The sequence below is a fragment of the Argopecten irradians genome, chromosome 1 (assembly GCF_041381155.1).
Source record: "Argopecten irradians isolate NY chromosome 1, Ai_NY, whole genome shotgun sequence".
In the NCBI taxonomy this organism is placed as follows: domain Eukaryota; kingdom Metazoa; phylum Mollusca; class Bivalvia; order Pectinida; family Pectinidae; genus Argopecten; species Argopecten irradians.
In genome coordinates, this window is record NC_091134.1 from 73,109,827 (window position 1) to 73,118,771 (window position 8,945).

Genomic DNA, 8,945 nt, shown 5'->3' on the forward strand with positions numbered 1-8,945 from the left:
CTTTAGTTGGCTTTATCTTCTTCTTAAAGGCCTAGGACAACCAAGTTTGGCCGGGAACGAAAACATCACATGCCACGTGATGTTTTGGTATGGTTCCCGCCAAAACCCGAAGTCGTTTAAATAAATAAACAAAATGAAATTAAAATGTTCGGCAAGTGCCAAACAATTAACCAATATTATAAATCCATTATCTACTTAGTGGCACGCAGTCAATATAAAAGAAATGAATCTAAAACTCAAGTTTATTACTAACTAATTATAATGTTTAAATTAGTGAACCATAGTGTCTGGGCTTAGTAGAGGTAATGATAATGAGAAATGAAGTAATTCAAAGGTTTATTCCGTGAAAATGTATATATATATACAATATGTACAAAGAACATATTATCTTTTCTGCGTCATTCATTTTACAGTTATTTCATATCATCATATTCTCAATCTCACGTGAGCGCTTTCGCCCCATTCAAGGGAGCTCTTCAGACTGTTTCTGAAGAGCTCCCTTGAATGGGGCGAAAGCGCTCACTAGTCAGTCGTTATTGTTTTTATTTCTTATAGATTTCGTCCGTAAGGATTTTTCTTTAAATTTATCATATATATATACATATATATATATGTATGATATCTGAAGTCAGTGTCCTGTTATTGCGGGGAAATTATTCTAGGATACGCCTAATGAGTTCCCATTTCAGCCTGGTATTTTTGCTGCATTTTTTGGTGTTATCATATATCTCTGTAGTTTCTAATTTAACATTTTGCCATCCTCAGTAACCCGGGCGATGCAAGGTAATGTGATACATAGCTGATATTTGGTTACCGAGGATGAGATTTAACATGATTCCTAATCAAAAGTACGTGTAAATATGATCTTTTTAGCGATATATATACATATTGCTATATGCAAGATTGAAATATTAAGCCATATCTATAAGATTCGCATCTTTAATTTAATGACATTTAATGAAATTTAATGACAGATTTCTGGTACAAGATAACATATATCCTCTACACCAGACTCAAATTCTGTACATACTTTATGAAGACAGTTATTGATTGTAATATCACATCAAGTTGTCAATTAGCCTTGAAATCATAAAATAGACAAAATAATATTTTTCCAAAGTCTACCCAGTTAATTTTTAAAACAAGTTAAGTTCTTAGCACAAACAACGCTCCCTGGTAAGTTGTTCCACACCGCTGCACTACGTAGTTAACTCAGTGTTACGGTTTACATTGTTGAGGGTATACTTTCAAAGAATTTCCTCTATTTCCGGATCTTTTCACATCTTCAAAAATCCCGTAACTTCACGATTGTACATTCCGTTGGTTATTTTGTAAATCTCTGTCATGTCTCCTCGCTGTCTCCTTAACGCTAATGTTGGTAACTGCAGTTATTCAGAGCAAATATTGTACCAGATCAAAAATGTCATTGCGGTTTCCCAGTTGAAGATCCACAGCATTTCTTTTTTAATTGTAATTCATATAATGACCAAAGAATCATTTTATTTCGACAGCTAAACTCATTTATTCCACTCTCTGTCAATTTATTACTTTTTTGGAAATATGAACTTAAGTACACAAGAAAACGAATTAATCTTTATGCACACTCAGCAATATATCAAAGATACTCATAGATTTTAACTTCGTCCTTCTATTATTATCAAATATTTCCATATCTGCTTTACTCCCAACATCTTACTGGTTTTGTATTTACTTGTATAACCCTCCGATACTGACGACAAAAGAGAAACGAATATTCAAAGAAAGCCTAGAGTGACCAGGAGAAAGACAAACCGAAGACAGGATATGAACATTGAGAAGTCGAAAGTTAAGAAAAGTGGTTTAGAACTTCTGTCGTCTTTATCGGAGGGGTAGATTTTAGATTTTAAAATAATAGTATAATACAAGTTGAAACTAACACAATGAGGAGCATACTGGTTATAAAATAGCTCTCTCCCACCCCCACCTCTCTCTCGCTCTTCCCTCACTGTCTCCCTCTCTCTCTGTCTCAAATACAACTTTATATATTATGTATATCTTTTCTTGTAAATGCCATCTTGTCTATGTAATTTGAATGTTTTATTATTTTTGGGAACGGGCTTTATATAAGTTGTATAACTTGTGCCCAATCCCATTGCACATTTTGCAATAAAATATGTTTAAATCAAACTGCAGATATTTTTAGTCTGTCTATGTATGAAAGGTTTTTAATTTCAGCGACCAACTTTCTTGTCCTTCTTTATACTCCTTCGATTTTTCAATGCATTTCGCTTTGAACAGAAACCAGATAGCACATGCTAAATCAAGTTCTCACTAATGATTTATATAATGATAGGTTTCTTTGTCCTTTATAAATGATCTTCTTATTATTGCCATTATCATATTTGCTCTTTTGATTTTTTCAAATACATGTATATGGTTTTTGAATTCGAGACTGCTATCGATCATTACTCCTAAGTCTTTTTCCACTTGTGAGTTCTATAGAGTTGTATCAGCAAGATGGCACGTGCAATCGTTATCACTTGTCCTTCCTAAGTGCACGCGTACACATTTCCCAGGATGCAATGTCAAGGGCCATGTATCACACAATGCTACCATATTATGGATATTCTTGTACAATTAATAAACCTCAAATAATCAGGTTTCCTTTCTATCATAATGATATAAAACTAAGTTAATGAGACTTGTCCACAAGGACTGCCCGAATGTGTACAGTCCAAAAAGATGGTTGTATATTGTTTGTAGTGCCCCACTGCAAATACTCCAGTTTCAAGTAGTTTACACTTTGTAAAGTAGCTTTAATGCTTTACAGTTCGCCTATTACAAAGTTTCCTTTCAATTTACCAACTTTACTATTCCATATAGAATTGTAAAATAAAGTTTGAAATTGTTTTAAGATCTTTGGTGGTGGTCTCAAAGGACTATAATTGGAAAGGCTAAAGTTTTAATCACAGTCACCTTAACTGTTAACGAAAGGTTTCTAAATAACCAGATAGAAGAGCTTTAATTACCCGAAAAGAAGTCCTCTTTTGATAAATTACACGAGATCACTAAAAGCTTGAATTTACCATGGTGATTCTAGGGGGATCCATGATATGTTTTGTCTCGTGGTAACTAACTTCCTCATCACAGCCTCTTTTCGGATCAATCCATACAACTTGAGATCTTTAAGCCACAGCTAGTATTCTCTAATCAAAGTACTCAAAATACTGCAAATATAACGCAGCAGATACAGAAAAATTAGATTGAAATTAAATGAATTTGATTAATTCAGTACTGCCATCAAGTCCTGTTGATTATATGACATTTGTTACACCACTCTGGTTTTGTGGAAAAATAATTACTCTCACTCTCCAGAAAACAGATACATTGAAGGCTTTGCATATCTATCAGCAGTCTAATGTATGGCGGTCGGGTGATTGACTTTGATAAAATTATTTCAAGAATATTCAACTAATGTATATAATTTGTTTGACATTTTTCTTAATTGAAATTCCTACATAAATTAAACAATTTCAAATTAAAGAAAGCATTTAAGCATATATATTATAAGAGCGCAGCTCTCTGCGCGGCCGAAGGCCGCGTAGAGCGAAGCTCTACTAACCATGACACGTGTGTGAGCATATAGATTCCAATACACTCCAGTACCCCTTGGACTTTGAAATTGTGTCCCGCGGGAAAAGTCTCGCGCCTCCATGTAGGCAGCCATGTTTTAATTCTCGTTATCAGCACGACGAGATTTGAAATTTCTGTACTAGACTAAATGTGTTATCAGTATACACTTTAAGATTACTGTAAGTAGTTTTAATTTACACATGTACAAGAACAACGCAATAAATGTAGTTGTCCAATATGTACTGTGTATGTTCTCAAGCGCACGACACCGTCAGCAGTGACGTCACAAAACCTGACGCCAAAGATGACGGCACAGATTCGCGCGTATTTTTGATAGCATGGCATGTTGCCAAGTTTTCTCTGCGTCTGATAAAAATAAGATTGAAGTACGTGTATATTGAACTATTCCATTTGAATCGTTTTCAATTCTTTCTAACTATCGATAGTATTTGCATGTCAGTGAAATATTTTATTGTTAATCTCATAGAAAAATATAGACAATATAAAGTTATGATGTTATAATCTTTTACATGTAGCTGCGCTCTTCTGAGGCTTTGCCTTAAATTCATATTATTGATTAAAAATGAGTTTTTGTCCTACACTCTTGACTCTTGTGTTGCACAGTTAAGTATGTATAGTGAAACATATGTGGGCAGCCTTATGAATAATCATTTAAAAACATAACTATAATGTACACAGAAAGATACTCAGATAAGTTTACTTTTAACTCTAAGATCTGTAAGCCTTAAGTAATTCCAATTTGTATTGTCATTAACAGTGTTTATGTAAGTTGGACAGAGGAGTGTGTACTACTTTATCCTTCCTAATGCCTTCCTTGGCACCGCCTCACTTTTGGCCTTGAGTTGAGCGTTCGCCCCTGTGAGGAAGGCTCTGGGTTCTGTCCCCTGGCCGAGACACACCAAAGTCTATAAAACTGGTAGTTTCTGCTCCTGCTTAGCGCTCAGCAAAAAGGGAGTGGGACGACTGGTTCGCCCGTTGTCAGTATAATGTGACCGGGTGGGGTGTGTTGCTTGGTGTCTTCGGCGGCATGCTCCAGTGATATAGCACTATAAAAAGGGCAAAAGTTCCACTATACAGGAAGACACAACATGAATATACCGCAGTCTCCCAAAACACACACCTCGCACAACATACACGCAACACACCGCATACATGGGAGGCCGTCCTTACATGACCATAGCTGTTAATAGGACATTAATTAATCAAACAAACAAACAAACGAACAAAAGTGTGTACTACACATGTAGAGTAGGTGCGTGTATATTCTACACAGAGGCTGTGTGAATTCCACCAATCAGAAAGCAGGCTTCCCATGACTGCATACACACAAATGCAGTAATGGGAATGCCACATTTTGATTGGTCCGAAGGAATATTGCTTAACATTCTTCTTAATTAAAAATCCCTACATAAGATAAACAATTTCAAAGTAAAGAAAGCAGTCAAGTCTTATATTCATTAAAAAAGGAATTTTTGTCATACACTCTTGATTCGTGTTGCACACTTATGATATAGGTAAAACCATGCACACATGAGAGCAGCCTTATCAAATAATTATTTTAAAGAATTATTATGATGTACACAGAAAGTAGCTCTGAACTGTGTACTTTTTAACTCTGAGGTCTATAAGTCTTATATAGTAATTCCAAGGAAATCTTTGAGTAATTCCAATTTGTATTATCATTAACAGTTTATGTAAGTTGGACAGAGGAGTCACAACCAGATGTAGATTGTATGTACATGTATACACATGTAGACACAGTTAGGGAGTATATTTGTGTATATTCTACAGAGGCTGTGTGAATTCCACCAATCATAAGGCAAGCTTCCAATGACAGCATACTGCAGTAAAGGGAATGCAACATTTTGATTGGTCAAAAGGAATATTGTTCAATAAATAGGGATTTTATGAATGAAATGGTTTAAGAGGTCACCACTAGATGTCATTGTAGGGCAAATCCTTCTCCGTTCTACACATCATGGTAAACCGGATAGCATTAATACAAACGATAGTCGCGTTGTATTAAAACTGTGAATAAGATATATACCTTTCTCTCTATTTATCGTTACCCATTAGAAGGAGAGTCAAATCATCTGTATCATTAATTAATTTTTAAAAAAAGGGGAGAAGGCGACCATTGTTTTCAACGGAGGCACTGCCATCAGTACATGCATATAATAGTGTTTTAAAACATTCACTGAACAATGAAATCTCTGAAACTAAAGAAATACAAAGGTTTTTTTTCTGTTAATGACGATTGAAAGGAATCGAATGCTTTTTCAAAATCTAACATCAATAAAATCTCTGGTAAGTTATTATCCTCTGATTTTCTAAGAATATAATCCCCCAATAATTTCTGTTTTAGTATGAGTATCATCAATATAAATGTCCAACCTGGATTGACATTGATGGAAATGTCCCATCTTTTTACAGCATCACTTGGCTGTATTCTGGATCGACATCGATGGAAATGTCCCATCTTTTTACAGCATCACTTGGCTGTATTCTGGATTGACATCGATGGAAATGTCCCATCTTTTTACAGCATCACTTGGCTGTATTCTGGATCGACATCGATGGAAATGTCCCATCTTTTTACAGCATCACTTGGCTGTATTCTGGATTGACATCGATGGAAATGTCCCATCTTTTTACAGCATCACTTGGCTGTATTCTGGATCGACATTGATGGCAATGTCCCATCTTTTTACAGCATCACTTGACCTTACTGTATTCTGGATTGATATCGATGGAAATGTCCCATCTTTTTACAGCATCACTTGGCGATACTGTATTGTTATACTACCCACATACAAATATGTACTATAATACTGAATGGAAAAATAAATGATACATTTGATTTTCAAGACAATCTGACCATTTATCAATACCGTTATACATAAAGCAAATACATGATATAGAAATAATAACAGAAAGCACTAGAAGCAAATGAGAATAGTAATGTGATACAGTTGAACGCAATAAACCCTTCGGCGAGCAGAGGCCGAAGATGGATTCTGACGATTCTGAAAAACAAGAGGCACAGAGGGCCTGTATCGCTCACCTGGTTTGTAATGCCAAGTGATGTTCTGAATACAGGTTCATTGTTTCTTTTCTGAAGGAATTTTAATATTAACCTCTAAATCCCCTATGGGGCCCCAAAGGATGTTTGTGGCTAAATTTGGTTACATTCCATGCAGAACTCTATGACTAGTAGCGATTTAAAGGATTTACCCCTATTTTCTCTATTGGGCCCACCTCTCCTGCCCCCGGGGTGTCAGTGCCAAAATTTATACAAGTTCTATTCCCCTTCCCTCAAGGATGTTTGTGGCCAAATTTGGTTACATTCCATTCAGAACTCTATGACTAGTAGCGATTTATAGGATTTACCTCTATTTCCCTTATTGGGCCCAGCCCCTCCTGCCCCCGGGGGGTCAGAGCCAAAATTTATACAAGTTCTGTTCCCATTCCCCCAAGGATGTTTGTGGCCAAATTTGGTTACATTCCATTCAGAACTCTATGACTACATGTAGTAGCGATTTAAAGGATTTACATCTATTTCCCTTATTGGGCCCAGCCCCTCCTGCCCCCGGGGGGTCAGAGCCAAAATTTATACAAGTTCTGTTCCCATTCCTCCAAGGATGTTTGTGGCTAATTTTGGTTACAATCCATGCAGAACTCTAGGACAAGTAGCGATTTAAAGGATTTACCTCTATTTTCTCTATTGGGCCTCACCCCTCCTGCCCCCGGGGGGGTCAGAGCCAAAATTTATACAAGTTCTGTTCCCCCTTCCCCTAAGGATGTTTGTGGCTAATTTTGGTTACAATCCATGCAGAACTCTAGAACAAGTAGCGATTTAAAGGATTTACCTCTATTTCCACTATTGGGCCCCACCCCTCCTGCCCCTGGGGGACCAGAGCCAAAATTTATACAAGTTCTGTTTCCCTTCCTACAAGGATGTTTTTGGCCAAATTTGGTTACATTCTATTCAGAACTCTATTACTAGTAGCGATTTAGAGGATTTATCTCTATTTCCCCTATTGGGCTCCGCCTCTCCTGCCCCTGGGGAATCAGAGCCAAAATTTATACAAGTTCTGTTCCCCTTCCCCCAAGGATGTTTGTGGCTAATTTTGGTTACAATCCATGCAGAACTCTATGACTAGTAGCGATTTAAAGGATTGACCTCTATTTCCCCTATTGGGCCCCACCCCTCCAGCCCCTGGGGGGGGGGGGGGGGGGGGGGGCAGAGCCAAAATTTATACAAGTTCCGTTCCCCTTCCCCCAAGAATGTTTGTGGCCAAATTTGGTTACATTCCATTCAGAACTCTATGACTACATGTAGTAGCGATTTAAAGGATTTACATCTATTTCCCTTATTGGGCCCAGCCCCTCCTGCCCCCGGGGGGTCAGAGCCAAAATTTATACAAGTTCTGTTCCCATTCCTCCAAGGATGTTTGTGGTTAATTTTGGTTACAATCCATGCAGAACTCTAGGACAAGTAGCGATTTAAAGGATTTACCTCTATTTTCTCTATTGGGCCTCGCCCCTCCTGCCCCCGGGGGGGGGGGGGGGGGTCAGAGCCAAAATTTATACAAGTTCTGTTCCCCCTTTCCCCAAGGATGTTTGTGGCTAATTTTGGTTACAATCCATGCAGAACTCTAGAACAAGTAGCGATTTAAAGGATTTACCTCTATTTCCCCTATTGGGCCCCACCCCTCCTGCCCCTGGGGGACCAGAGCCAAAATTTATACAAGTTCTGTTCCCCTTCCCCCAAGGATGTTTGTGGCCAAATTGGGTTACAATCCATGCAGAACTCTATGACAAGTAGCGATATAAAGGAAATGTTGACGGACGGACGGACGGACGGACGACGGACGCCGATGGACGACGGACGCCGCGCCATGACATAAGCTCACCGGCCCTGTGAGCTAAAAACACATGGTTTTCAAAAGATGCGATTAACATACAATAGTGCCGGTCGAGGTCTTGTCAATAACACTATATAAATGTATTTATGAACCGATTTTGTTTCGAAAGAATAAATGTATTATACATTTTTGAATGTCAATATCTACATTATTATGTACAATGTAAAGGCCTTTTTTTATCATTACACTGAACGCCCTCTGACTCATACATTGATCAGTTTTCCGACTCATACATAAGATCAGTTTTAAAGTTTTCGGTATATTATATGTTTACTTATAATATTATATGTTCATTTAAAATCAATAAATAAACAAATTACTGCATGTGGTAGTGATCTGTAAAGGAAGTACTCCTGAACTGTCTTAAAACGACAGTGATATTAG